At 47.2% G+C, this 27,754-nt stretch overlaps 3 long non-coding RNA genes across 4 annotated transcripts; 2 read left to right on the top strand and 1 right to left on the bottom strand.

Annotated features, from left to right (window-relative positions):
• Positions 1 to 3,782: 3,782 nt before the first annotated feature.
• On the bottom strand, positions 3,783 to 9,876 carry LOC147580449 (uncharacterized). The gene is made up of 2 exons (XR_015252941.1): positions 9,805 to 9,876; positions 3,783 to 4,261 (listed from the first exon to the last, which is right to left on the bottom strand). It is a non-coding gene; the product is annotated as an uncharacterized LOC147580449 (long non-coding RNA).
• Positions 9,877 to 10,564: 688 nt separating this feature from the next.
• On the top strand, positions 10,565 to 15,146 carry LOC147580448 (uncharacterized). Of its 2 annotated transcripts, none has more exons than XR_015252940.1 (3): positions 10,565 to 10,733; positions 10,943 to 11,271; positions 14,632 to 15,146. It is a non-coding gene; the product is annotated as an uncharacterized LOC147580448 (long non-coding RNA). The 2 variants fall into 2 exon arrangements; XR_015252939.1 differs by having other exon boundaries at positions 10,567 to 10,733; positions 14,645 to 15,146.
• Positions 15,147 to 21,630: 6,484 nt separating this feature from the next.
• Positions 21,631 to 25,377, top strand: LOC147580447 (uncharacterized). Its single transcript, XR_015252944.1, has 2 exons — positions 21,631 to 22,051; positions 24,105 to 25,377. It is a non-coding gene; the product is annotated as an uncharacterized LOC147580447 (long non-coding RNA).
• Positions 25,378 to 27,754: the final 2,377 nt, after the last annotated feature.

Below are 27,754 nucleotides of genomic sequence, written 5' to 3'. Positions count from 1 at the left end.
TTGAATAGGATGCTGTTGGTGTTGGCCCATTGGTCTAAAACTTTGGTTTCAAACTCTCGTGGGCACCAGAGCTACCCGAAGGGCTTATTCAGACACAGATTGCTGGGATGCCTGGGTGGCTCAGTCAGTTGAGTGTCCGATTCTCGATTTCGGTTCTGGTCGTGATCCCAGGGTTGTGGGGTCGAGCCCCATGTCGGGCTCCATGCTGACTGCGGAGCCTGCTTAAGATTCTCTCTCTCCCCCACTTGCTCTCTTTCTCTCTCTAAAATAAAACAAACACAAAAAAGCAAACAAAAGAAGAAACAAAACCCCCACAGATTTCTGGGCCGCATTCCTAGATTTGCTTCATTAAGTCAGGAATTTGCATTTCTAGCAAGTTCCCAGGTGATACTGATGGTGCTAGTCTGAGGACCACACTTCCGCCATTGGTCTAGCTAGCCTGTGGAGATCTTTGGAAGCATGATGCCATCCTCCAGATCTTAACTTCCCTCCTAGCGTGTGATCTGTATCTTCATCTAGGTCACTGACACGAGGTTGAATGGGGTGAGACTGAGGACCCAGCTTTGCAGCAAGAGGCTCCAGGCTGGCCTGGGTCCACTCGTTGGCCCTTGTAGGATAGAACGAATTTCTGTCAACGAGAAAGCCAATAGCCGTTCTTCTCAGCCAATGCATTTACCCTGTTTTCTAATTTTTGCCCTTCTGATGGGAGTGTGAGGGATGTGTCGTCTTGTTTTAATTTTCTATGTCTTCAATTACTAGTATGTTTGAACATTTCTTTTAATGTTTGCTAATTTCTGAGAAAGATCTATTTACAACTTTTGTTCATTTTTCCTTTCAAGTTCTCAGAGGATTTTTTTTTTTTTTTTTGCCTGATTAGAAGGAATTTTTATATATTTAAGGTTAGCCTTTTGGCCTTTGAGATTGGATGTGCTTTACCAGTCTGAGATATGTCTGTTAACTTTCTTCATGATGTCTCTCATTGAATCAAAATCCTTAATATCATATGATCAAATCTGTCCATATTTTTGCCTATGGATATGCCTTTAGAGTTTTACAAATTCCCCCCAATCCCTGAATTCCCCTATATTATCATTTTTATGCTTTATTATTTCCATTTCAAATTTAGGTATCAAACCCATTGGATTTCCAGCTTTATATGTAGTGTTAGGGAACAATGCAATCTTATTTTCCTCTATATAGGGAGTCAGTTTTCCCAGCACAATTTATTAAATACTCTGTTCTTTCTGCATTGATATGTGGCAATTACTTACCATATGTTGAGTTCTTATACATATGTGGGTTTATTTTCATTTTTATTTTTTTAAGATTTTATTTTTAAGTAATCTCTATGCCCAATGTGGGGCTCGAACCCACAACCCCGAGATCAAGAATTGTATTCTTTTTTAATTCTTAAAAATTTTTTTATTTATTTTTGAGAGAGAGAGAGAGGGGGGGGGGGCAACGAGTGTGGGAGGGGCAGAGAGAGAGGGAGAAGGGTGACACAGAATCTGAAGCAGGCTCCAGGCTCGAAGCCGTCAGCTGTCAGCACAGAGCCTGATGCGGGGCTCAAACCCACAAACTGGGAGATCATGACCTGAGCTAAAGTCAGACGCTTAACCAGCTGAGCCACCCAGGCACCCCAAGAGTTGTATTCTTAATGTTCTACCAACTGAAACTCCCAGGCGCCCCTGGGCTTATTTTTAAAAGCATACCTATGGTGCCTGCCTGTAGCTGTTTATTTATTTGTATCTTTTCTCTTGATAAGCTCATAGGTCTCTCTAACTAATACATTTGACCCTTGAACAATGTAGGGATTAGGGGATGCCAACCCCCGGAGCAGTGGAAATCCGAGAACAATTTTTGACTTGCCCAAAACTTAACTACAAATAGCCTACTGTTGGCTGGAAGGCTTCCTGATAACCCAAACAGTCAATTAACACATTTTTTTGTATGTTACATGTATTATATACTATATCCTTACATTAAAATAAGCTGGGCAAAAAGAAAATGTTACTAAGAAAATCATAAGGAAAATACACTTACAGTATTGTATTTACAGAAAAAATCTGCATTTAAGTGGACCCACACATTTCAATTCTGTGCTGTTCAAGTGTTAATTGTACATATTTTCAAAGAACCAAATTTTGCTTTTACTGATTCTCTGTATTTCTTTTGTCATCTATTTCATGGAAAATTTTATGCTTATTTTGGGGCACCTGGCTGGCTCAGTCAGTGGAGTGTGCAACTTTTGATCTTGGGGCCCTGTTCAAGCCCCACAGTGGGTATGGAGACTACTTAAAAATACAATCTTGACAAAAATTTTACTTTTATTTCTTGTTTCTTTAAGTCTGCTCAATTGCTGGCTCTCCGACTTCTTGAGCTAAATGTTTATTCATTTATTTTAAAGTATATTTATTCTGAGAGAGAGAGAGAGATTGATTGATTGATGTGGGAGGACTGGAGAGGGGGAGAAAGAGAGAGAATCCCAAGCAGGCTCCGCACCGTCAGCACAGAGCCCGACTAGGGGCTCTGTCCCATTAACTGTGAGATCATGACCTGAGCTGAAACCAAGAGTTGGACGCTTAACTGACTAAGCCACCCAGGCACCCCTGTTTACTCATTTAAATCTTTCTTGTCCTGTGGTAAATGTAAGTAAAGCTATATATTTATGTCTCCAACCACTGTTTTAACAATGCCGTTCAGAGTTTGACATGTAATGCTTTCATTGTCATTTAGTTCTAAATATTATAATTTCATACATATATATGTATATATATAAAACCCAAGAGTGTTAAAATAGTAGGTTATTGTTTCCAAACATATGAGATTTTTAATCATCATTTTGTGATTTTTTTTTTTTTTTAGAAGCTTCTCCCTGGTCTTTGCACATAACCCTGTCTATCTCAGAACCAGCACAGGGCATCAAATCCTTGCTGCCAGGTCTTTGATGCAGCCAGGAAAGGTACTCTGTTTTTTAAAAAGTATGTATTTATTTCATTCATGGTGGGGGAGGGGCAGAGAGAGAGGGAGACAAAATCCTGAGCAGGCTCCACACTGTCAGTGCAGAGCCTGACTCAGGGCTCGAACCCACGAACCATGAGATGGTGACCTGAGCCAAAATCAAGAGTTGGACGCTTTACCCACTGAGCCACCCAGGCCCCCTTAAGGTACTCTATTTTTAAAGGCATATGTTTTGTTTTTATTTTTGTTCTGTAAATAGGTTAGACAAAAGGAGAATTGGAAAGTTGTAGAGGTACGTCACATAGTCAAACCCTAAGAAGGTCAAAGGGGCAGCTGGTACTTAGAATAACTGCAACCAAGGATTTGAAAAACCACCCAAACTCTCACCATCCTTTTCTCTGCTTCTGTCTGATTATCAATTTCATTCTCTTTCACTGCATGTGCACTCTAGAAAGACCAGCTCTGCTCGCTCTGAAATTCAAAAACTCCTGGGAAAGGTGCTAATTGGCTGGCCATCTGGGTCAGTTTCCACCCCAGACCAATCAACTGTGGCCAGAAGGATGGGGTCCATAAGAGTCTGGCACCTTCCATGACATCACATTGTTGGAATGTGATAAAAGAGATGTCTTTCTTTCCTTCCTTCCTTCCTTCTTCTTTTTCTTTTTCTTTCTTTCCTCTTTCTCCTCTTTCTTTTTTTTCCTTCCTTCCTTCTTTCCTTCCCTTTTCTTTGAATTCAATTTATCTAAAAACAAAACCAAAACAGTTCCCCCATTCCACCCCCCCCAATTATAATTGTTATTGATTAGAGAACATAGTCTGTGTGAATCCTATTCTTTGGTGTTTATTAAAGTTTCCTTCCTTGGCTTCGTACACAGGAAACATTTTGTAAACATCCCACACATGCTCGAAAGTGCCTATGTGCCCATATGTGTGTACCCTCTGATTTGGGTTGTAGAGTTCTATATAATCCAAGCTTTCCAATTTTGTGTTTTCAATCTTCTAGAACTCTGCCTTTTTGTCATAGTTGCTTCTGTGGGTCAGAAATCTAGGAGCAGCTTGGCTGCGTGGTTCTGGCTCATAATCTTTCATAAGGTTGCAGTCAAAGATGTTAGCCAGGGCTACAGTATCTGAAGACCTGACTGGGGGTGAGGGATCTGTTTCCAAGATTGTCCATTCAGTGGCCAATGGCGGGAGGCCTCAGTTTTTTCCTGGCTCCTGTTAAGAAGGGCTGAGTTCCTCACTACATGGACCTCACCATGGGGCTCCTTGAGTGTCCTCATGTCGTGACAGATGCCTTTTCCTAGAACAAGTGGTTCAAGAGTGTGAAAGAAAGGAAGAACCCATGGTGCCTTTATGACCTAATCCTGAAGTCACACACCATCCCTTCCATTACAGTCTATTTATAAGCAGTGAGTCAGTACATTCAGCCCACGCTCAAGGAAAGAATTAATCACCTTTTCAAAAGAGGCTTATCAAAGAATTTATGTACATATTTTATAACCACCCCATGTACTAATATTCTCTCCTAATGTTTTGAAGATGGTTGCTTTAAATTCTTTTCTTTTTAGGTTTATTTTTGAGAGAGAATGCATGAGCAGGGGAGGGGCAGAGAGAGAGAGGGAGACAGAGGATCCAAAGCAGGCTCTGGGCTGACACTAGTGAGCCCAATGGAGGGCTTGAACTCATAAACCATGAGATCATGACCTGAGCCGAAGTCAAGATGTTCAACTGACTGAGCCACCCGGGTGCCCGTGTTATTTTACATTCTTATTCATTTTGCTTCATGTGATATAAATTTGGTATCATTTTCTGGATGTGTGCATTCCTTTACATTTTTTTTTAATGTTTATTTATTTTTTGAGAGAGAGAGAGATGGAGCATGAGCAGGGGAGGAGCAGAGAGAGAGACACACACACAGAATCCGAAACAGGCTCCAGGCTCCGAGCTGTCAGCACGGAGCCCGACGCAGGGCTCGAACTCACGAACCGTAAGATCATGACCTGAGCCGAAGTCAGACGCTGGACCGACTGAGCCACCCAGGCGCCCCGACTGTGTGTCCCTTTTTATTTAAAAAAATTTTTTTAACGTTTATTTATTTTTGAGACAGAGAGAGACAGAGCATGAACAGGGGAGGGTCAGAGAGAGAGGGAGACACAGAATCTGAAACAGGCTCCAGGCTCTGAGACATCAGCACAGAGCCTGACGCGGGGCTTGAACTCACGAACCACGAGATCATGACCTGAGCCGAAGTCGGACGCTTAACCCACTGAGCCACCCAGGCGCCCCTGTGTGTCCCTTTTTAAATGGAAGATGTACCCCTCCAGTATCTGGTATTTTGGTCCATGCACCCTTGTACCCTTGTTCTCTTGTCTTTGGGGACGTCCGTGCCTTTTGGGGATGTCGCACCTCTCTGTGACTTACGGAGAGAGGCTTGGATAAAGCCAGGCGTAGAGCCCCAGGCACCACACAGTCACCACTGATCCCTGTCCTCTCTTCCCGGTTTGTTGCTGGGCCACCCAGCAAAGCCTCCAGCCAAGGATTCACCCTTGACTCTTAGAAGCAGAGCTGCAGGAGGGAAGGCGCCCCGTGGGACGCTACCCCCCCTGGTGGCCAGAGGAAGAAATGGGGAGAAGTGAGCATCTGAAAGAATCTGGTCAGTGTGCACCTGATTCACTATTTCACACCTGTTTTCATTATCGGGGCGCCGCTGGGGTGCCCTGATGTTACCCCACCAACACCCGCAACCCCAACTATTGCTCCCAGCTTCTGTCACACAGAGGCGGTGGGGTGTCAATGACCGTCCCAATCGATGTGGAGAAGAAGCAAGAGAAAGACTTAAAAGGGGCACATGGGTGACACAGTCGGTTGAGCGAGTGACGTCAGCTCAGGTCATGATCTTGCAGTTCGTGAGTTCGGGCCCCACATCAGGCTTGCTCCCATCAGGGCAGAGCCTGCTTCAGATCCTCTGTCCCCTTCCCTCTGCCCCTCCCCGGCTCACGCACTCGCTCGCTCTCTCTCTCAAAAATACATAAATATTTTAAAAAAAGGAAAAAAAGAGAAAGACTTAAAAGATCTTTTCCATATTACTCAGCCTTAAAAAAGAATGAGATCTTGCCATCTGTGACGACATAGACGGACCTAGACAGCATTATGCTAATCAAAATGAGTTAGAGAAAGACAAATACCACATGATTTCACTTATACGTGGGATCTAAAAAAAAACAAAACAAAACACAACAAAAAACCAAGAGCAGAAAAAGACCCAGAGAGGGGCGCCTGGGTGGCTCAGTCGGTTAGACAGCCGACTTCAGCTCGGGTCATGATCTCGCAGTTCACGGGTTTGAGCCCCGCATCGGGCTCTGTGCTGACAACTCAGAGCCTGGAGCCTGCTCCGGATTCCGTGTCTCCCTCTCTCTGCGCCACTCCCCTGCTTGTGCTGTCTCAAAAAGAAACATTAAAATAATAATAAAATAAAATTAAAAAATCTCTTCCGTTCTATCCTCCCACTGCTGTAGCAATCAGGTGGTTGTATCCCCAGGCTGGTGCCCAAATCCCCCAAACAACCACCCTACACACCCTAGCTGGTCTTCCTTGGAACTCTCAAGGTTTCTAGGTGTGTTTCTCAAATCCAAGCTGCTCTCTGCTTCTATAGCTTCTCTGGCGTTTACCTGGTGGACAGGGGCCCATGCTAGATTGCCTTTTCCTGGGGAATCAGGGATTCTTCCGCCCCCCTTCTTTCCCCAAGTCTCTATAAAAGAATGTCGGTAGTGGGGCGCCTGGGTGGCGCAGTCGGTTAAGCGTCCGACTTCAGCCAGGTCACGATCTCGCGGTCTGTGAGTTCGAGCCCCGCGTCAGGCTCTGGGCTGATGGCTCAGAGCCTGGAGCCTGTTTCCGATTCTGTGTCTCCCTCTCTCTCTGCCCCTCCCCCGTTCATGCTCTGTCTCTCTCTGTCCCAAAAATAAATAAACGTTGAAAAAAAAAAAAAAAAAAGAATGTCGGTAGATTAGATCATACCCTCAAATGCCCTCTGGAGTAGATAGACTGGCTGGCTAAGGGTGAGTGAAGCTGGCTAAGGGTGAGGCAATAGGGAACGACGGAGCCTGGGGTGAATTGCAGTGTGCATGGACATGCTTTATCCGTTGAAGGTAGCGATGCTCCTTGCCAGGCAGGAATGTGGACAGCTGTCATCATGAAGCCAGAAAGGCAGAGTCAGTGGAAGATCTCCCCATTTATTTAAAATGCCTGAGGGTTGAATTCAGCTGGGGGTTGCAGTTTGCCACCCCTGGCATTTTTTTAATGTTTATTTATTTTTGAGAGAGAGAGAGAGAGAGAGAGCGCGCGCGGGAGAGGGGCAGAGAGAGAAGGAGACACAGACTCCGAAGCAGGCTTCAGGCTCTGAGCTGTCAGCACAGAGCTCGACACGGGGCCCGAACCCATGAACCGTGAGGTCATGAACTGAGCTGAAGTCGGATGCTTAACCGACTGAGCCACCCAGGCACCCCTGCCACCCCCTGGCTTTTTATTTATTTATTTATTTATTTATTTATTTATTTATTTAATTTTATTTTATTTTTGGGACAGAGAGAGACAGAGCATGAACGGGGGAGGGGCAGAGAGAGAGGGAGACACAGAATCAGAAACAGGCTCCAGGCTCTGAGCCATCAGCCCAGAGCCCGACGCGGAGCTCGAACTCACGGACCGCGAGATCGTGACCTGGCTGAAGTCGGACGCTTAACCGACTGCGCCACCCAGGCGCCCCACCCCCTGGCTTTTTAAATCCAAAAGGTTCTTTGCAGATTTAACACGCCAGGAGTCCTGGAGTCTAGAGTATTTCCCTAAGTGACCTGCCGGGGTGAGAACTTCCTCAAAAATGGAAACGAGGCTTGTCTGGCATAACCTGTTCTTAACAAGCCCACACTGGAGCCTTGTCCACTTTGCCAGCCTGCACTTCTTAGAATATGCTTGTTCCTCTTTTGGAAAGTCAGAACAACATTTGCCCAGTCAGGTGGGGCCTCACCCGTTCTTAAAAATTCCTCAAAGATTACAAACACTGGGAGGCCTTGGAACTTAACCAGAGAGGCCCTTGTTGATTTTAGAGGTTTTTTTTGAATTCCATTTTTTAAAAATAAGCCTCACCTCATTGTATAGTTTCTCCCAAACCCTCTTGTTACGGTACTCCATCATCATGTAAACAACGTTCGTTCGGACTCTAACATTCAGACCAGGTGTGGACCTCTTCTTCTCTCATATCCCCTTCCTCAACCCACACCAAATCCACACGAAATCCTACCATAGTTGCGTGATCTTAGGCAAATCACCCAAACTCTCCGCACCTCAGTATTCCCTCCTACAAAATGGGACAGTTGAACGGAGTGGTCACTAGGTTTACTTCTATAGCTAAGATTTTAGGTTAGGGATCTCTTTGGCAATTGGCTAAAAACTGTAGACCCTTGTGACATCTGACTGGCTCAGCCGGTAAGGCATAGGACTCTGGATCTCAGGATTGTGAATTTGAGACCCACGTTGGGGATAGAGATTATTTAAAAAAAAAATTTTTTTTAACATTTATTTATTTTTTGAGACAGGGAGAAACAGAGCATGAACAGGGGAGGGTCAGAGAGAGGAAGACACAGAATCTGAAACAGGCTCCAGGCTCCGAGCCATCAGCACAGAGCCCAATGCGGGGCTCGAACTCACGGACAGTGAGATCGTGACCTGAGCCGAAGTCGGCCGCTTAACTGACTGAGCCACCCAGGCGCCCCAAGCTAGAGATTATTTAAAAAACAAAACTGTGGACTCTTATTTCAGAAAAAAAATGATCACATGGCTTACACTGGTTTACCTTGGTGTGTTTCCTAAGACCACCATTCCATTTTCTTTCAGAGACATTTCTCCCCACTCCAACTATTTGGTTCTAGATGGGCTACCAATAAAATTACCGCCTCCCCCAACTCTGTGCAGAAAAGTGGGCACATGAAGTCCTTTCCTATTTTTTGTTTCTCTTCTTTCAAATGGAACCAGATGGGAAGAATTCTTTTCCTCTTTGGTAGAAAGTCAAAGGTAAGAGTCCAGATCTGCCTGGGGCCATTTTCCTGCTGGGCAGAGAAAGCCCTTCTCTGTCGGCCATGGAGAGAAAGAGTCTCAGAGGTTGGGGGGATTTGGGAGAAGGGGAGAGAGCGATTTCCTGGCATTTCACTCCTGGATCGAGTTGTTCCTGAAGCCCATTCCTACCTATTCCACCATTTGGTTCAGTGAGTTTGAGTTGACTCACCAGAATTTACAGCAAAATGAGTCCAGGTTAGTATAGATACAACCTTATCCTCTTTTATACCATTGACCCTTATTTTTCAATACTGTCCCATTCCTTGTCCTCATTGTCCTGACAAAAGTCTAACTTTTTTAATTTTTTAAACTTTTTTTTAAAGTTTACTTATTTAATTTTGAGAGAGAGAGGGCAGAGAGATGGTGGGGGGGGGGGGGGAGGAAAGAGAGAGAATCCCAAGTAGGCTCCCCACTGTCAGCCCAGAGCCCGACAGGGGGCTGGAACTCGAGAACCATGAGATCATGGCCTGTGCTGAAATCAAGAGTCCCACGCTTAATGGACGGAGCCACCAGGCGCCCCAAGTCTAACTTCTTCTAAAGCACCTTGACAACGCATCGTACAACTCCTCACACAAGTGCTCAACTGGTTTTGCCGGAATTAAACAGAATTTTTGTTATTTTCTTACATGTACTCCTGTTATCACCCTCCTTCCCATAAGACTATATGTTTTGGAGAACAAGGACGCTGATCTCTATTTTTTAAAAATTCTGAAAAGCCCTCTGCCCACAGTAGGCACTCACAACACGCTGGAGATTGTGAGGACAGTCGTGGCCCCATCGTGAGAGGAGCCCGCTGACCTGACGCACGGGAACGTCCTTCAACACGCCAGAATGGCTGACAGACTGAGTCACGCAGGCGACGAGGTCACATGGCAAGAGAGACCCTTCCGCCCAGAGTCCTAGGGGTCCGGCCTGGAAGCAGCGCGTACACGGGACGCCCCACAGCATCCCCGTTCCCTTGGGAATTTCAGCCAGCCACGGCTGAAGAGGACAGCAGCTTCTGGAACTTTCCCGGTGAAACGGAACACGTGCCTGAAAAGCCTACATCCTGACAGCAGGGGCTGCGGCCACTGTCTGTTCGGTCACACAGGGGTCCCCGCCCCGAGGCCCCGGGAAGCTCCCGGGATTACACCAGGGAGCTGAGCACACACAGCACACCCAGACGTACAGCAGGGGCCTCGTCGGAGGGCAGGCAGCATCTTACTAATTTACTCACCCGCTTACTTACGCAAGTGCAATTTTTCAAAAGCACTTCCTCAAGCAATGGCTACTCAAAGCACATGTACTGTCGTGGGTGTATGCGGGGAGCTGGGGACGGATGTGCGAGGGCGGGCTACCACCTGGGAAGCGTTTGGACTCCTGCAAGGAAGGGTCCCTGACGCCCTGGAACCCCGGCTCGGGCGCGGGCGCGGGGAGGGGAGGGGAGGGGAGGGGAGGGGAGAAAGCAGCGGGGCTGCGTGGCCGCTAGGGGGCGCCGGGGAAGAGGGGACGCCTCAACTTCGGGCGACGCCTTTTCCTCGCCGCCTCTCCCCGGGCAGAGAGGGGGCCACCTCCTCGGGGACCAAGGCGCGGGCCCGTGGGGACGGAGGCGGAACCGACCCGCACCGCCCAGTCTTGTGCTGTGGCCATTTCCGCCACCAGGAAAGGCCGGGGAAGCTCTGTCCCTGCGGGTGAGCTCCGGCAGCCCCGGGGACGTCTGGGCTTCATTACGATTCTCCGCTGGGCCTCTGTCCTGGCCGGTTCTCCCGTCCCCGGGCCAGCTCTGTGTCCCGGCTCTGGCACCGAGGGGATCGGGTGCGAGTGGGGAAGGAGGGGTGGGGAAGGAGTGGGGGAGAAGGACCCACTTCCCCCTACAATGAGCGTGTTGTCTCCGCTACAGGCAGTGGGAGACACGCTTATGGTCAGGAGCCACCTCAGTTTTTCCAGGTGAGTGGGTGTCCAGGAAGTGCCCCCGGAGTCGCCTCCAGCAGAGTGAGTCACTTACTGGGAAAATGGCAAAAGAATCTATTCACCGAGACCGCAGAGACATTTTGCCCAGCACTTGGAAGCATGTCTTTTTCCGACGCCGCCTCGGTGTCGTCCGTCACTGGCAAGGGGACCCACTGCAGGGGCCAAGGAAAGGATTCCTGGCCGTCAAAGAGCCCTTTGGGCAGCAGAGCGTGGCTGGGATGGTGTCCGCCCCAGGGGGACTCCCCTGCACTTAGAAAGGTCAGTGGAGACGCAATCCCTCATTAAATCCTCAACTCCACCCCGCCTTCTACATCAGTAGAATCCATCGCCTTCTTTTTTTCCTCTATACCCAACGTGGGGCTCGAACTCACAAACCTGAGATCCACAAACGTATGCTTCACCAACAGAACCAGACAGGCACCCACCCCCATTGCCTTTTTTTTTTTTTTACTGTTTATTTTTGAGAGAGAAAGAGACGCAGGGTATGATCAGGGAAGAGAGAGAGTGGGGGAGATAGATAATCCGAAGCAGGCTCCAGCCTCTGAGCTGTCAGCACAGAGCCCAACACGGGGCTGGAATCCATGAACCATGAGATCATGACCTGAGCCCAAGTCGGAAGTTTAACTGACCGAGCCACCCAGGCGCCCATCCCATTACCTCCTCTGCTGGGTCACCCCAAAAAGAATCCCTGTACCCAAGAACAGCACTCTGTTCCCGCCTCCTTTCAGCTCCTGGAAACTATTTATCTTCTGTTTCCATGGGTTTCTGATTCTGGACATTTCATACGAATAGAAGCATACAATATGTGGCCTTTTGGGGCTGGCTTCTTTCATTTATTTTCAAGGCTTGTGCGTGTCGTAGCACATATTATTACTTTATTTCTTTTTGTTGGTGAATAGTATTCCATTGTGTGGATATAGTACTTTGTTTATCCATTCATTAGTCAAGGGACATCTGGGTTGTTTCCATTTTTTGGCTATTAGGAGTAATGCTGTCGTGCACATCAGCATGCACGTTTTTGTATGAACGTATGTTTTCATTTCTCTTGGGTATGACCTTAGGAGTAGATTTGCTGGGTCATATAATAACTCTATGCTTAAGCTTTTGGGGAACTTCCAGACTGTTTTCCAAAGTGGTTGCACCATTTTATTTGCCCACATTCCAATGTCTGAGAGTTCCAATTTCTTCACATCCTCGCTAACACTTTTTATTGTCCGTCTTTTTGGTGATAGCCACCCTAGTTGGTGCAAAGTGGCATCTCACTGCGGTTTGGGTTTGCAGTTCTCCAATGGCTGATGATGTTGAACATCTTTTTGTGTGCCTGTTGGCCATGTGGAGGTCTTCTTTGGAGAAATATCAACTGATTCAATTCCTTTGCCCATATGCCAGTTGGGTTGTCTTTTTGTTGTTGAGTTATAAGCGTTCTTTATATTCTGGGGCATCTGGGTGGCTCAGTCGGTTGAGCATCCCCTCCCCCATGTTTACTTATTTTTGAGAGAGAGAAAGAGCACAAGTGGGGGAGGGGCAGAGAGAGAGAGGGAGACGCACAGAATCCAAAGCAGGCTCCAGGCTCTGAGCTGTCAGCACAGAGTCCAACGCGGGGCTCGAACCCATGAACTGAGAGATCATGACCTGAGTCAAAGTTGGACGCTTAACTGACTGAGCCACCCAGGTGCCCCTGAGCCTCCTACTCTAGCTCAGCTCAGGTCTTGATCTCAGGGTTGTGAATTTGAGCCCTGCGTTGGGCTCCATGATGGGCTTGGAGCCTACTTAAAAAAAAAAAAAAAAAAAAAAGAAAGAAAAAAAAGAGTTATTTATATTCTGGATATTAGACTGCTATCAGGCATGCGATTTGCAAGTATTTTCTCCCATTCAGTGAGGTTTTTCACTCTAAGAACTACTTTATTTTTAATTAATTACCATACTCAATGTGGGGCTCAAACTCACAACCTCGAGATCAAGAGTCACACGCTCCACCGACTGAGCCAGCCAGGCGTCACTTTTTTGTTAGTGTCTTTTGAAGTACAAAAGTTTCTGGTTTTGATAAAGCCCAATTTCTGTTTTTTCTTTTGTTGCTTGTGCTTTGTCATACATGAGAAACCATTGTTTAATCCAAGTTCACAAAAATTTACTACTGTTTTCTTCTAAAGAGTTTTATCATTTTAGCTCTTATGTTTAGATTTTGATCCATTTTTATTTATTTATTTATTTTAACGTTTATTTATTTTTGAGACAGAGAGAGGCAGAGCATGAATGGGGGAGGGTCAGAGAGAGAGGGAGACACAGAATCTGAAACAGGCTCCAGGCTCTGAGCTGTCAGCACAGAGCCCGACGCGGGGCTCGAACTCACAGACCGCGAGATCATGACCTGAGCCGAAGTCGGCCGCTTAACCGACTGAGCCACCCAGGCACCCCAGGATTTTGATCCATTTTTAATTTTTTTTAAGTTTATTTATTTTGAGAGAAAGAGCGTGAGCTCAAGCAGGGGAGGGGCAGGGAGAGAGGGAGGAAGAATGTCAAGCAGGCTCCATGCTGTCAGTGCAGAGCCTGATGCAGGGCTCGAACTCACAAACTGTGAGATCATGACCTGATCCAAAACCAAGAGTCAGATGCCCAACTGACTGAGCCACCTGGGCGCCTCATGGATGTCCTTTTTTTCCCTTATGGCTGAATAATATTCCATTGTGTATACACAACACATCTTTATCCATTCATCCGTTGACAAACGTTTAGGTTGTTTCCACGTCTTGGCTATTGTGAATAATGCTGCAGTGACCATGGGGGTGTGGGTATCTCTTTGAGATACTGATTTCATTTCCTTTGGATAAATACTCAGAAATGGAATTGCTGGATCATAGGGTAGCTCTATTTTAAAATTGTTGAGACTCTTCCCCACTGGTTTTCACAGTGGCTGCACAATTTACATTCTCATCAATAGTGCACTGGTGTCTTCTCCTCTCATAAGGGATCAATCCTGTCGAATTAGAGTCCTACCCTTATAACCTCATTCAACCTAATTACTTCCTAGAGGCCCCGTCTCCAAGCTATACTGAGGGTTGAAGCTTCAACATGTGAATTTTGGGAGACACCAGCATTCAGTCCCTAATATCCCCTCTTTCTTTTTACTTTTGTAATGTGGCCACTAGAACATTTAAAATTACATACACTGTTCACATTTTATTTCTAATGGCAACACCAGTCCAGATGTTGGCTTTAAAAATTGAAAACCAGGGGTGCCTGGGTGGCTCAGTCGGGTAAGCATTCGACTCCTCATTTCGGCTCAGGTCATGATCTCACAGTTTGTGAGTTCGACCCCGTGTTAGGCTCTGTGCTGATGGCACGGAGACTGCTTGGGATGCTGTCTCTTCTTCTCTCTGTGCTTCCCCTGCTTGTCCTCTCTCTCTCTCTCTCTCTCTCAAAATAAATAAATAAACTTAAAAAAAAATGAGAACCCATTATAGCGGGCTGAATGGTGGCCCTCCCCCCAAATATATTCATGTGTGAAACCTGTAAATGTGACCTTATTTGGAAAAAGGAGCTTTAGAGATATAATTAAGCTAAGGATCTTGAGATGAGATCATCCTGGATTTTCTGGGCGAGCACTGTTTCTAATGACAGGTGTCCTTTTAAGGACCCACAGAGCAGACACAGAGGAGGAGGAGAAAGCAACATGGCCATGGAGACAGAGATTGGAGGCACACAGCCACAAGCACTTTGCCTGAATGCGTTGCTTTGACTCTTAGCTCGTCTCTCTTGGCTTTTCCACTGTCTCAGATGAGCGAACTGGTGGCCTCCCAGGTGATGACTTATGCCGAATTATGCCTGAAGGCACCAGAAGCTGGAAGAGGCAAAGAAAGATGAGTCTTTGGAGAAAGCATGGCCTTGCCAACACCTTGATTTCAGATTTCTGGCCTCCAGGACTGGGAGAGAAGAAATTTCTCTTAAGCCACCAAGCTTATGGCAATTTTGTTATAGCAACTCCAGGAAATAAATACCAGAAGTATCATTTATAATTTTAGGACAAAGAATTGTTATCGGATCCCTCAAGAAGTCCATGGACTTCTTTCCACTACACGTGTGTTGCTTGAAAGAGATGTCCTAAGAATCAAGATCAAATGGACTCTTGCTTATGATGCTCTGTCTAGTTCTCGGTATTAGCTTGCGTTGGATCAGTGGTTGCTTTTGGGTGGAGAGGCTCCACGGGGAGGAGACGCGAGGGAATTTCCTCGGGTGATAGAAATGTTTCTCCTCTCGATGGTGGTGTAAGTGGATGATGTTAACTAAGTGTTCACATTTGTCAAAACCAACTAAGTTGCCCTTGTAAGGTCTGAGCATTTTCCTTCACGTACATTATACCTTAATTTAAAAAGTAAAAAGTCTGGGGCGCCTGGATGGCTCAGTTGGAGGAGCATGCAGCTCTTGATCTCAGGGTTGTGAGTTCAGGCCCCATGTCGAACATAGATCTTACATACATACGTACATACATAGAGGGGCCCCTGGGTGGCTCAGTTAAGTGTCTGACTCTCGATTTTGGATCAGGTCACGATCTAATGGTTTGTGGAATCGAGCCCCAAGTGTGTTGGGCTCTGTGTTGAGGTCGAGGAGTCTTCTTGGAATTTTCATTCTCTCTTCCCCCCCCTTCCCTCCCTTCCCTCCCCCCCAGCCCCACTTCCTGTGCATGTGCGCACGCGCTCGCTCTCTCTCTTTCAAAATAAACTTAAGGAAAAAAGGTAGCTTGCTTCATATGTGGGTCCTGACTTTCTTTTGTTTTTCCTAGAGTTTTTCTTTCATAGGCCCCCCTTTTCTTATTGAGGTGGAGAATGAAGATCATACTCTGATTAATACTCACCGTTGATTTGAATCCACTTTCTCCCTGAAAGCAGTCTTCATGTGACTCTTTGACTTCCTGCTCCAGTTGAACCACTAATTTACAGGTCTCTGGACAGCTGCCACTCTGGGATTCCCGCTCCCCCCCCCCCCTTTTGTGTTTCTCCATTGATTTCAGTTTCCTTCTCCTAAATTCCCCTTTCATTTTGCTACAGTATGTCCCTGGATTTTTTTTTCCCAGAAAAATCATGTGTGGAGTCCATGTTGGGTTCTTCTTCATCTGAAAAATTTTTTATTCGATCTTTCGGCTGGGCATACAATTCCAGGGTCGAAACAACATTTCCTGAGACTTTAGACGGCATTGTTTCAATTATATTCTAGAATCCGATACTGCGGATGAGAAGTTTAAACCTAGTTGGATATTTATCTTGCAGGTGACCTGATTTTCTCTCTCCAGAAACTTTTAGCATGTTTTTCTCTATCCTTAGAGAGCTGTAATATCATCAGGCTGTGTCTAGGGGTTTTACTGGGTTTGGGGTTTGTTTCAGTCTGAAGATTCAGGCCTTTCTTCAGCTTATGGACATTTTCTTCTATTTTTTCCATTCTGTTTCCTTTCTTCTCCTTCCCTGGAACTTCCACATGGGCTGCCTCTCCTGTCCCTTGTTTTTCCTCTTTCCTGGTACCTCTTAATTTGCTGGTCTTCTCAGTGCCCGGAATGTCCCCAGCAGCCAGCCCCTAGGCCTCCTGTCACTCAAGAGACTTCTTCTCTGGCCGATCACATCCACCCCCACAGCTATACCTCTCCCTCCCTGTCCTGTATTTTGTGTCCACACATACCTTCTGCACAACTCTCCTGAGCTTCAGCCTCAGACTTCCTTGCACCTGCTCCATTCACACAGGTGTCTCACAGTTAACTTAAAATCTTTTTTTTAATGTTTTGTATTATTATTATCTTTAAAAAGTTTCTTTATTTATTTTGAGAGAAAGAGAGCAGGAGCAGGGCAGAGGCAGGGAGGGGGAGAGAGAGAGAGGGAGAATCCCAAGCAGGTTCCGCAATGTCAGCACAGAGCCCCATGCAGGGCTGGAACTCACGAACCATGAGATCATGCCCTGAGCCTAAACCAAGAGTTGGATGCTTAACCGACTGAGGCACCCAGGCGCCCCAGACACCTTAAAATCTTAACCACAATCGGGGCACCTGGCTGGCTCAGTCGGTACAGCAGGTGACTTTTGATCTCGAGGTTGGGAGTTTGAGCCCCACTTTGGGCATAGAGATCACTATCAATCGATAAATTAAAAAGGAAAAAAAAATCTTAACTGCAATCACTTTCTCCACCTGTAAGGAAAAAGCACTCTTGTGTGGCTCCTCTAGTGTCACTACTCCACCATTAACTCCGGACACTTTTGGTCACCCGATGTGTGTGTGTCTGTGGGGGTGAGGGGACCCCACCCTGAACAATTCTGCGACACCAGCCGGATATCCCACAATTAACTCAGTTCCGACACTGTGTAACCCGAGATGGCATCAGATCCCACAGGTTAGGGACTCAGTCCCAAGAGACTGGCCCCTCCCCAAACACCAATCGCCGGTCACAGGTCCAGATTGTTACCCGTGATTCTGACCCTTCGGTTTATTTTTATTTTTATTTATTTTTAATTTTTTTTTTTAACGTTTATTTATTTTTGAGACAGAGAGACAGAGCATGAACGGGGGAGGGTCAGAGAGAGGGAGACACAGAATCTGAAACAGGCTCCAGGCTCTGAGCTGTCAGCCCAGAGCCCGACGCGGGGCTCGAACCCACGGACCGTGAGATCGTGACCTGAGCTGAAGTTGGACGCTTAACTGACCGAGCCACCCAGGCGTCCCCTGACCCTTCGGTTTAAATCGGAGGTTCCCACGACCCCTTCCTCAAGGGACACCTCCCACGACCTCTTCCTAGTGTGGCTCACAGAACTCAGGGAAACAGCGTATTTGCTGGATCACCGGTTTATCACAAAGGATAAAGGAACAGCCAGCTGCAGAGATACACAGGTGAGGTGTCTGGGCATCTGTCCCTGTGGAGTTCGGACCTCACCACCCTCCTGTCTCTTGGATACGTTCTTGTTCACTAACCCATCCTTTTGGAGGGTCTTTGTGGAGGCTTCGTTACATAGGCACTCGATTATATCGTTGGCCGTAGGTGACTCAACTCAGTCACCATCCCTTCTCCCTTCCCCAGAGGTGGGCAAGTGGGACTCAAAGTTTGAACTCTCTCCTTCTTTAGGTTTGAACTTGGCTACCAGCCTTCCGATCCCCAGGGGCTTTCCATCAGTCACTCATTAACATAAACTTGTGTGATGGAAAGCCTCTTGCCATGAATAACAAAGGGAAACTTGATTGCTCTCATTTCTTAGGAAATTCCAAGGGTTTTAGGAGCTAGATGCCAGAACCCGTGAGAACCAAACGTGTACTCTTATCAGAAACCACTGTGCCACACGACCCCTTCACCAGCTCTCTTCGTATCCTTTGTCTCCTGTGTCAGTAAATGGCTTCACCAGCCGACCAGGCTCTCAGACACTGCCAGGCCCCGGGTTCTGCCCACTGGGTCTCTGGAGTGTCTCCTACACTTGTGCCTGTCCCTGTCCTTCCAAGCCACGGGGCTGGCTTGTTTCCTGCCTTTGTTCTGTTTTCTTTCTTTCTCTTTCTTTCTTTCTTTCTTTCTTTCTTTCTTTCTTTCTTTCTTTCTTTCTTTCTTTCTTTTTAACATTCATTTATTTTTGAGACAGAGAGAGTATGAACGGGGGAGGGTCAGAGAGAGAGGGAGACCCAGAATCTGAAACAGGCTCCAGGCTCTGAGCTGTCAGTACAGAGCCCCATGCGGGGCTCAAACTCAGACTGCGAGATCATGACCTGAGCCGAAGTCGGACACTTAACCGACTGAGCTACCCAGGTGCCCCCCCCCTTTTTTAATGTGTATTCATTTTTGAGACAGAGAGCACGAGCGGGGGAGGGGCAGAGAGCGAGGGAGACAGACAAACCCCGAGATCATGACCTGAGCTGAAGTCAGATGCCTAACCGACTGAGCCACCCAGGCACCCCTTTGCCCTTGCCCTTTATAATTACCTCCCAGGACACTCAGCTTCTCTGTCCCACTATGTTGATTGTCCTCACTTTTGTGTGAATGAGAGAAAATGTGAGGAAAGAGTGAGGAAGAGAGGGAATCGGGGGTGGGGCAGGGCGGGAAAGACAGAAAAAAAGAATGGAGACTGCAGGGATAGGTCATCTCCAAAAGGATAAAGGCTGCCGATAAATCTTTGATCAAGAGACTTGCTTTTATGCTGCTGAAGTTACACTGAAGGACAGATTTAAAGGGGAAAAGAAGTCAGCAAAGGATGGCCTGCTTGCTGTGGGGGCAATGCAGGGGTGGGGGGGGGCAGGGAAGAGGGGGAGGGGCTCCCCAGCTCACTCTGCAGAGCTGGTCAGGAGGAGCACCCCCATCTCAAAGACCCCCTCATCTCCCCCAGTGTGAATAGTACCTGCTGAGACCAGGGGCCCCAGTCCCAGAAGCCCCACAGACAGTGAGAACAGGTCACCTCTCAGGATTACAGCAAAACCTGGATTGGTTCTAGAGGGGGAGGAATGGGAAAGAGAGGGAGAGAGATTTATTTTAAGGACCAGGTTGCTAAGTATGAAAACTGTAGGGCCGGCTGGGAATCTGGGCAGAAAGTGGTGCTGCAGAATTTCCCTTCCCAGAAAACCTCAGTTTTCGCTCTTACGGCGTTCAACTATTTGAGGCTCACGCACAAGACTCAGGGATCCTATCCTTTACTGGAAGTCAGCGCGTCCACAAAGCACCTTCACGGCCACACCTCGGTTCATGTTTGATTAAATAAGGGGGTACTACGGCCTAGCTAAATTGACACATAAAACTTAAGCACCGTGGACACAATGATGAAACTGAGACCCAAAGAGATGATCAAGGCGGGCAGCCTTTTTTTAAAAAAAAAATTTTTTTTTTTAACGTTTATTTATTTTTGAGACAGAGAGAGACAGAGCATGAACAGGGGGAGGGGCAGAGAGAGAGGGAGACACAGAATCTGAAACAGGCTCCAGGCTCTGAGCTGTCAGCACAGAGCCTGACGCGGGGCTCGAACTCACAGACTGCGAGATTGTGACCTGAGCCGAAGTCGGACGCTTAACTGACCAAGCCACCCAGGCGCCCCGGCCTTTTTTTTTTTTTTTTTTAATGTTTATTTTTATTTTGAGAGAGACAGAGATAGAGCCAGCCACTGTCAGTGCAGAGCCTGAGTCAGGGCTTGAACTCATGAACTGAGAGATCATGACCTGAGCTGAAACCAAGAGTCGGATGCTTCACCGACTGAGCCACCCGGGTGCCCCCACTCTTTTCTTTTTTTAAAGTAAGGTCAAGGCCCAATATGGGGCTTGAACTCCCAACCCCAAGATCAAGAGTTGCATGCTCTGGACAGAGCCAACCAGGTGCTTCCAAGGAAAACAGCTTTTATACTTTCTAGAGAAACAACACCCTGTGGGAAATCGAGAGGGTAAAAACGAACAAAGCAACAACTCCAAACCCCTTATGTTTAGAAGCTTCAATTAATAAGGAGCTCTAGGGGCGCCTGGGTGGCCTGGTTGGTTAAGCATCTGGCTCTTCATTTCGGCTCAGGCCACGATCTCATGGTTCGTGAGATCGAGCCCTGCATCAGGCTCTGTGCTGACGGCACGGGGCCTAATTGGGATTCTCTCTCTCCCTTTCTGTCTCTTAAAAAACAAAAATGGAATTCTAAACAGAATTTGGCGTGGGATGGTAAATTAGTAAAAGTAAAAAGGTCTGTGTATGTGGACTTCAGCTCTGCATTCCACTTCTCTGATGGTACAGACGTTTGTCTACCTCCCTGTGGAGCGAAGTACCTTTCACACGGGAGATTGTTTCCTTCATCTGGAGGTGAAGGGGGAGTCAGGGTGTTGTTCCCGCACGGACCGTTCCTCAAGTAACTTAAATTCAAAATAACCAATATGCCTTAGGTTTCTTTCTTTCTTTCTTTTTCTTCGTTCCCTTCCCTACTTATTTCCTTCTTATTTGTTTTTTTAGGTTCCACATATAAGTTAAATCCCATGGTATTTGCCTTTCTCTGACTTATTTCATTGAGCGTTATACTCTCTAGGTCTATCCATGTTGTTGCAAATGGCAAGATCTTCTTTTTTATGGCCGAGTAATATTCCATTATGCACACACCACATCCTCTTTACCCACTCATCTATCAGCGGACACTTGGGTTATTTCCATATCTTGGCTATTGTGAATAATGCTGCAGTAAAATAGGCGTGCACATATCCTTTTGAGTTAGTGTTTTCGCATTCTTTGGGCAAACGTAGTAGTGTGTCATTACTGGATCGTAGGAGAATTCTATTTTCCACTTTCTGAGGCACCTCCATACTGTTTTCCACAGTGGCTGCACCAGTTTGCATTCCCACCGATAGTACATGAGGGTTCCTCTGTCTCCACATTCTTGCTAACACTTGTTCCTTGTCTTTTTTTAAATTTTAGCCATTCTGACAGGTGTGAGGGGACATCGCTGTGGTTTTGACTTGCATTTCCCTGATGTTGAGCATCTTTTCATGTGTCTGTTGGTGACCTCTATGTTTTCTTTGGGAAAATGTCTATTCAGGTCCTCTGCCTGTGGTTTTAGTCAGATTATTTGTGTTTTTGGTGCTGAGTTGTAGAAGTTATTTATCTATTTTGGTTATACATAGTAATATAAATATAATTATATATTAATAACATTAACGTTGATATATATTAATAACATATTAATAACATCAACATACATGTTAACCCTTCATAGGGTATATCATCTGTGAATATCTTCTCCCATTTGGTTGGTTGCGTTTTCATCGTGTTGATAGTTTTCCTTTGCCGCGCAAAAGCTTTTTTATTTTGGTATCGTCAGTGTTCAGATTTTAACCTGAATAGGCAGGAGAGAAAAATAGGGATGCCATGACGCCATCTTGGGCAACACTGCTGGATTAGCCTCTGTGAGGTCACGACGCAGTAGGAAGCGATTCCCAAATCTCAGTGGTGCAGAACAAGCGTGGCCCGTTTCTCAGTCCCATTAAATGTCGGTGGCTGCAGGTGCGACTCCCCAGTCCAGGACCCGGGTTGAAGGAGGAACCGCTGTCTGGAACCCCGTATTCTCAACGCAGAAGGAAAGGGTAAGATCTCTGGAGGAAACGTGCAATGGCTCTTAAAGCTTCTGCTCAGAGCCGCCTCGGCTATATCCGCCTTCATGTCGCAGGGCATACTGAATCACATGGCCGGCCATGCCAAGGGGGTGGGAAAGGGTCTGTCCTCAGGGAGGTGCCACACATCTCACGGCAGGGACCAATTTTCCTCTTATTGGAAGGGACGGTGGATAATGGGGACCATGATTCAACCTACCACCCCTGGTCAGCTTTCTTTCCAGAGTGACAACTGCCCTTGTTAACAGCTTGTTTTTATTTATTTATCTATTTATTTATTTTCATTTTTTTTAAGTTTGAAAGTGCACACGCACATGCACAAGTGGGGGAGGGGCAGAGAGAGAGAGAGAGAGATCTGAGATGTGCTCTGCCCTGACAGCACAGAGCCGGATGCGGGGCTCAAACTCACAAACTCTGAGATCACAACCTGAGCTGAAGCTGAATGTTCAACCAACTGAGCCACCCAGGTGCCCCTAAACTCGTTTTTTTTTTTTTTTTTATGTTTATTTCCTTATTTTGAGAGAAAAAGAGAGAAAACGTGTGATTGGGGGAGGGGCAGAGGGAGAGGGAGAGAGAGTCCCAAGCAGGCTCTGTGCTGTCAGTGCAGAGGCCGATTTGGGGCTTGATCCCACCAATCGTGAGATCGTGACCTGAGCTGAAACCAAGAGGTGGACACTCAATTGACTGAGCCACCCAGGCGTCCCAACTGCATTCTTTAATTAATCCAACTGAGAGTAAAGAAAGTCATTTCCCTGTGAGGAGTCCGTGGGAGCACGATTGTAGAAACAGGCAGTGGGGTGAAGAGGTCAGGACGTGGGCTCAGAGGGTCTCCTGCCAGTTCGTGGTATTCTGTCTGCGGGATCAGCAGAAGGCCCAGCCCTCCTCAGGCCACTGCGATTTCCTCTTGGCACAAGCCCAGGTCACTGCCTTCCCTGAGGTCATGGGTTCGGCCTGTCTGTGACCCTGGTAGTAGGGTTTTTTGGTGTTTTCCCCCCCTAATAAACAAAACAGGGGGTTAGATGGGATGAGCTGGCCACACCCTCTGAAAGCTGCAAAAAAACTGTGGTTTCCACCTCTGTAAATATCTGGATGCAGGAGGTAGTGTGGGCAGATGTGGGCCGAGAGGTGAACCCCCATCTCCAGAAGCCACAGGTCCCCCAGTTTCTCTCTCCCACTCCCCCTTTGTTTGGGCAAAAGAATCAGATCGTTCGAATAGTAGCATTTCACGTCAAAAATAGAGTTACAGGGGTGCCTGGGTGGCTCAGTCGGTTAAGCGTCCAACTTTGGCTCAGGTCATGACCTCATGGTTTGTAAGTTCCGGCCCCACGTCAGGCTCTGTGCTGACAGCTCGGAGCCTGGAGCCTGTTTCAGATTTTGTGTCTCCCTCTCTCTCTCTGCCCTCCCCCCGTGCACATCTCTCTCTCAAAAATAAATAAATATTAAAAAAGTAGAATTACATAATCACAAAAGGCAATGTTTGCAAGGGACTCTGGATATCATCTGGGTGTACCCTATCAAAAAAAGAAAGCCCAGATGTGGTAAGTGACCAGCTGAGGGTCCCTCCCCCCAGAGAAAAGTGGGCATGCCCTGTCCCCTCATCCTGGGCCTGGCACCCGCGGGATACCTGGTGAGTGCCTGCTCCACGAGGGGAGAATAACGAAACGGACAAGTCCCCGGATGCTACTCCAGGGTTTCCAGGGGACGGGGCTCTGTGAAGGGTCAGGCAGCATTTTAAAGGTTTCAAGAAATGAGATTCTTTTTGTTCAGCTATTGGGGGACAGAGAACTCTGTGAAGCCTCTCCTGGTTTATGACTCCAGCTTTTCAAGGTTGTGTCAACTTAACCTAAAAGCATTCCTGAATGCCCTGTGAAAAAAATCTGTGACCCACATAAAGAGCAAGAAAATCAGAACATGTAACTCTTAGGCCCGCGGGTCTGATATTTCTGCTAGGAAAATGGCAGGGGCCTCTGTGGCATGGTCCAGTGGAAGGGAGACTCCTGAGACGTTCCTTCTTTCCTTCTTCCAGACTTTCCCAAAGATTACTCTGAGATTCCACTTCTGAAAGAGGATGCGTATAGGTGTGAGTGGAATGTACAAAATGCCGAAATAAGTGAAGTTCAACAGGTTGTGTAAACAGTGCCAAAGCCAACCTTTATGGAGCCCTTACCATGGGCCAAATGCTGTTCCCTATGCTATACTTGCACATGCCTAACAAAACACCCAGGAGGTAGGTAATGCTGTTAACATACTGGGGCACAGAGAGGGCCAGCAACTTATCCAAGGTCACACAGCTAGAAACTGAGAGCTGGGATTCAAACACAGGCAGTCTGGCCCCAGAACCCTGTTGGGGAGGAAGAATTTTCTCTGCCCTTCGAGGTCCTTCTAGCTGGACTAAGAATCAAATTGATAGGAGACAGATTAACAGGAGAAAATCAAATTTCATAGCACACATAGGGCGAATCCACAGGGACACGTAAATTCCAAAGGCAGGCAACATGATGCTTATTTGAGTTAAGGAGAGGGTTGGGGGTCTAGGGGAGGAAGAGCATTAGCAGGAAGGTGAGAGAATTTGTTTGCTAAACAAAGGTTGCCCTATTACACAGATATGTTTCTTGGGTAAACAGGAATTTCTGTTAATAGCCCTCTTCCTGGTACAAGCAGGCCTTTGTGGGGGAGGTGAAGAGCTTTTCCTGAACCTGGGCGGTTTTGATTGCTTTTGACTCAAAGTAAGGTTCCTGCCAAAGTGGCCCATCTTGGGGCGGCCTGCCCCCGCCCACACTCCTAGCCTCTAGCACATGGTCTCTGGCAATGATTATCACTAATGACCGAGCACGTTCCTTGTTGGGGACGTTCAGCTAGTGCCTTAGGGCTACCCTATCTCATTTACTATTTCATTTATGCCTCAGGAACGAGGAGTTATCAAGGTGATTATTCCCAGTTATCATTCCCACTTAATGCGGGAGGGAACAGGCTTAGAAAGATCGAACTTGCCCGGCGTCTCAGCACTAATTGGTGGTCAGACTGGAATTCGGGCCGTGGAATTGGTCCTTAAATCTCTCCCCTTTCATGTTCTTTTTTTAATTTATTTATTTTGGGGAGAGAAAGAGAGTGCGAGCAAGAGGGGCAGAGAGGGAGACACGGAATCCGAAGCAGGCTGTGCTGACAGCTCAGAGCCCGACGCGGTGCTCGAACCCACGAACTGTGAGATCATGACCTGAGCTGAAGTCGGACGCTTAATTGACTGAGCCACCCAGGCACCCCCCTTCATGTTCTTAATTATCGATAATTGTTGGAGGTGATCCGAAGGGTTTATTTTACTATTTACTTTACTTCCATGTATTTGAAAATTGCCTTTAAAACATCCCCAAAACAGAGGGTGACTGGAGGGGCAAACTAAAACCCCCCAACTACTCCCTTAGTCACTGTGTTGTCCCAATCCCGCAGGTTACTGTTTATTTCCTTGATGGGCAGGGAAGGGAAGGGAAAGAGAAGGTTGAATCTGGGTCAGCAGAATTTCCCAGACTTTTCAACAATAGAACTTCTTCTTCCGCCACACTTGAAGAGATGGAATTCTCACTTTCCCGGAGAATGCTCGGCCATCAGGGACTTGCCTCCTGTCCTGGTGGCTCCTGTCCTGGGCTGGATATCAACAGGAAGTTGGAGACATGGAGGAGATCGGTCCCAGGGAGAGGGCAGTCAGTGAGACACGCTCACAAGGCCCAGGCACTGTCCAAGCTGGCACTGAGGAGACCTCTCTGAGCACTGGCCTGGGACATACAGACAGACCCCGGGGGTTGGGGAAAGGGCCCAGGCAGCATTTCTAGGTCGCTGCAGGGCACGGAAAGAGAATGTGCCACATCAGGCCGGGACTGGAAATTTCCCAAGTTTATTACCACGATCTAGCTTTCTTACATACCTTCCCTTTTGCAAGGCACTTTCCCACACAGCAGCTCACTTCCTCCTCACGACCCTCAAGTAAGGCGGGCCACGTGGCCATCACTCCCCCCCATTTTATGGCACCGAGGGAAGAATTTACATGACTGTCAAAGTCACACAAGGGAGAACACCGTGCAAGTCTAAGGCATCGGTGCCCTTGCCACTCTGTTACCCAGAATTGCCAGGGCTTAGAATCATTACTTGGGGGGGATCCGTTTGGTCTAGAAAATGCGGGTGCAGCCAAGGTCATGTAGGCATGTGAGGAGGTGGCCACACAAGCCACCGGGTGCCAGGTATGAAACGCCCCTGGTTGAAAGAGATGGGTCCTTTACACAGGCTCTGTTTTAGGATACAAGAGGCTGGAATCATAAGCAAGGGGTGGCTGGATGTGGAGGACGGAGCCACAGTCACGGAGGGAGAGATAACACCAGATCCAGGAGGGGATCCTGGGGCCTTTGGATTCTGACCGGGCTTATCAGGCGTGTCCCTGGTCTGAGCCCTGCCTCCCCAAGGGGCCGCAGGAGGAGGGACAGCCAAGCCTCCAGGCTGACTCACTGCCTGGCTGCCCCCGTCTTGGATCCTCTCCCTCCCACATTCCACCAGCCACTGCTCCTTTTACTGTTGTTTACCGCTGGCTTTATTTACCTGGTCTCAACCTCCTCATTATTGTCTTGTGTTATCACCAGGGGCTTTGCCGAGAGGGACGCCTACCTGCTTTGGTTCTTTCCTTCATTACTGTCTTAAAAAAAATTTTTTTTTTTTTTTTTTTTAATGAAAGAAAGAGAAGGAAGTCATCTGGATGTTTACAAAAAACAAAAACAAGGCAGAGTCCTGTCATCTAGGTTTGGGAGGGTGTGGCCACCCACCGCCCTCCTCTTCCAGCTTTGGCAATGAAGTTTAGCAGCACAGGGTACCAGGCGTGTTTATTCCTCTGTTCTCCGCAGGGACGTCCTCTCAGGATTTCCAAGCACTTCCTGTGTCTCCGTGACTATGTTTGGTTGGCCAGCGGATGGATCCCTGCTTTTCAGACATCAACTAAAAATGTCAAGCCAGAGGGGTGCCTGGCTGACGCAGCACAAGGAACGCATGCCTCGATCTCGGGGTCCTGAATTCAAGCCCTCCACTGGGCATAGAGATTACTCAAAAAAACACAGGAAGTAACGTCAGTGAGTCAACTTACAACTAGAATGATCAGCCTCTGCTTGAGTTTCTAAAATTTGGTTTTTGTAATTTAAGTTTCTTGAAGTGGTTACATGTATGAAGGAAGAAAAGGAAGAAAGCCAGTTCTTGGTGTTTATTTTTGAGAGAGAGAGCAAGCATGAGCAGGGGAAGGGGCAGAGAGAGAGAGGGGGACAGAGGATCCCAAGCGGGCTCTGTGCTCTCAGCACACAGCCCAATAAGGGGCTCAAACGCATGAACCGAGATCATGACTTGAGCTGAAGTCGGAGGTGTAACCAACTAAGCCACACAGGCCTCCCCTCCCCCCGCAACGAAGAAGCAAGCAAGTTCTATTTTCGTATGTTCCAAAGAAGTAGCTACTATCTACAAGTCAGGACTTTCTATGTGCCACACGCTATTTTCAGTCCTTAAACACATTATTACCTTGTTCAATTTTTATAACCACGCCATACGGTACCACCTTTCTTAGGGATCAACCCAGGTTTTTGAGGCCCAGAAGGTTATAAAATTGGGGGCCCTCTTCTGTAATTACACAGTTGCAAATTACATGTAAATTGCAAT

The sequence above is a fragment of the Puma concolor genome, chromosome B3, assembly GCF_028749965.1.
Source record: "Puma concolor isolate L17-30 chromosome B3, mPumCon1.1.hap2, whole genome shotgun sequence".
NCBI classification, from domain to species: domain Eukaryota; kingdom Metazoa; phylum Chordata; class Mammalia; order Carnivora; family Felidae; genus Puma; species Puma concolor.
This window is presented reverse-complemented; position numbering and strand designations above follow the sequence as displayed.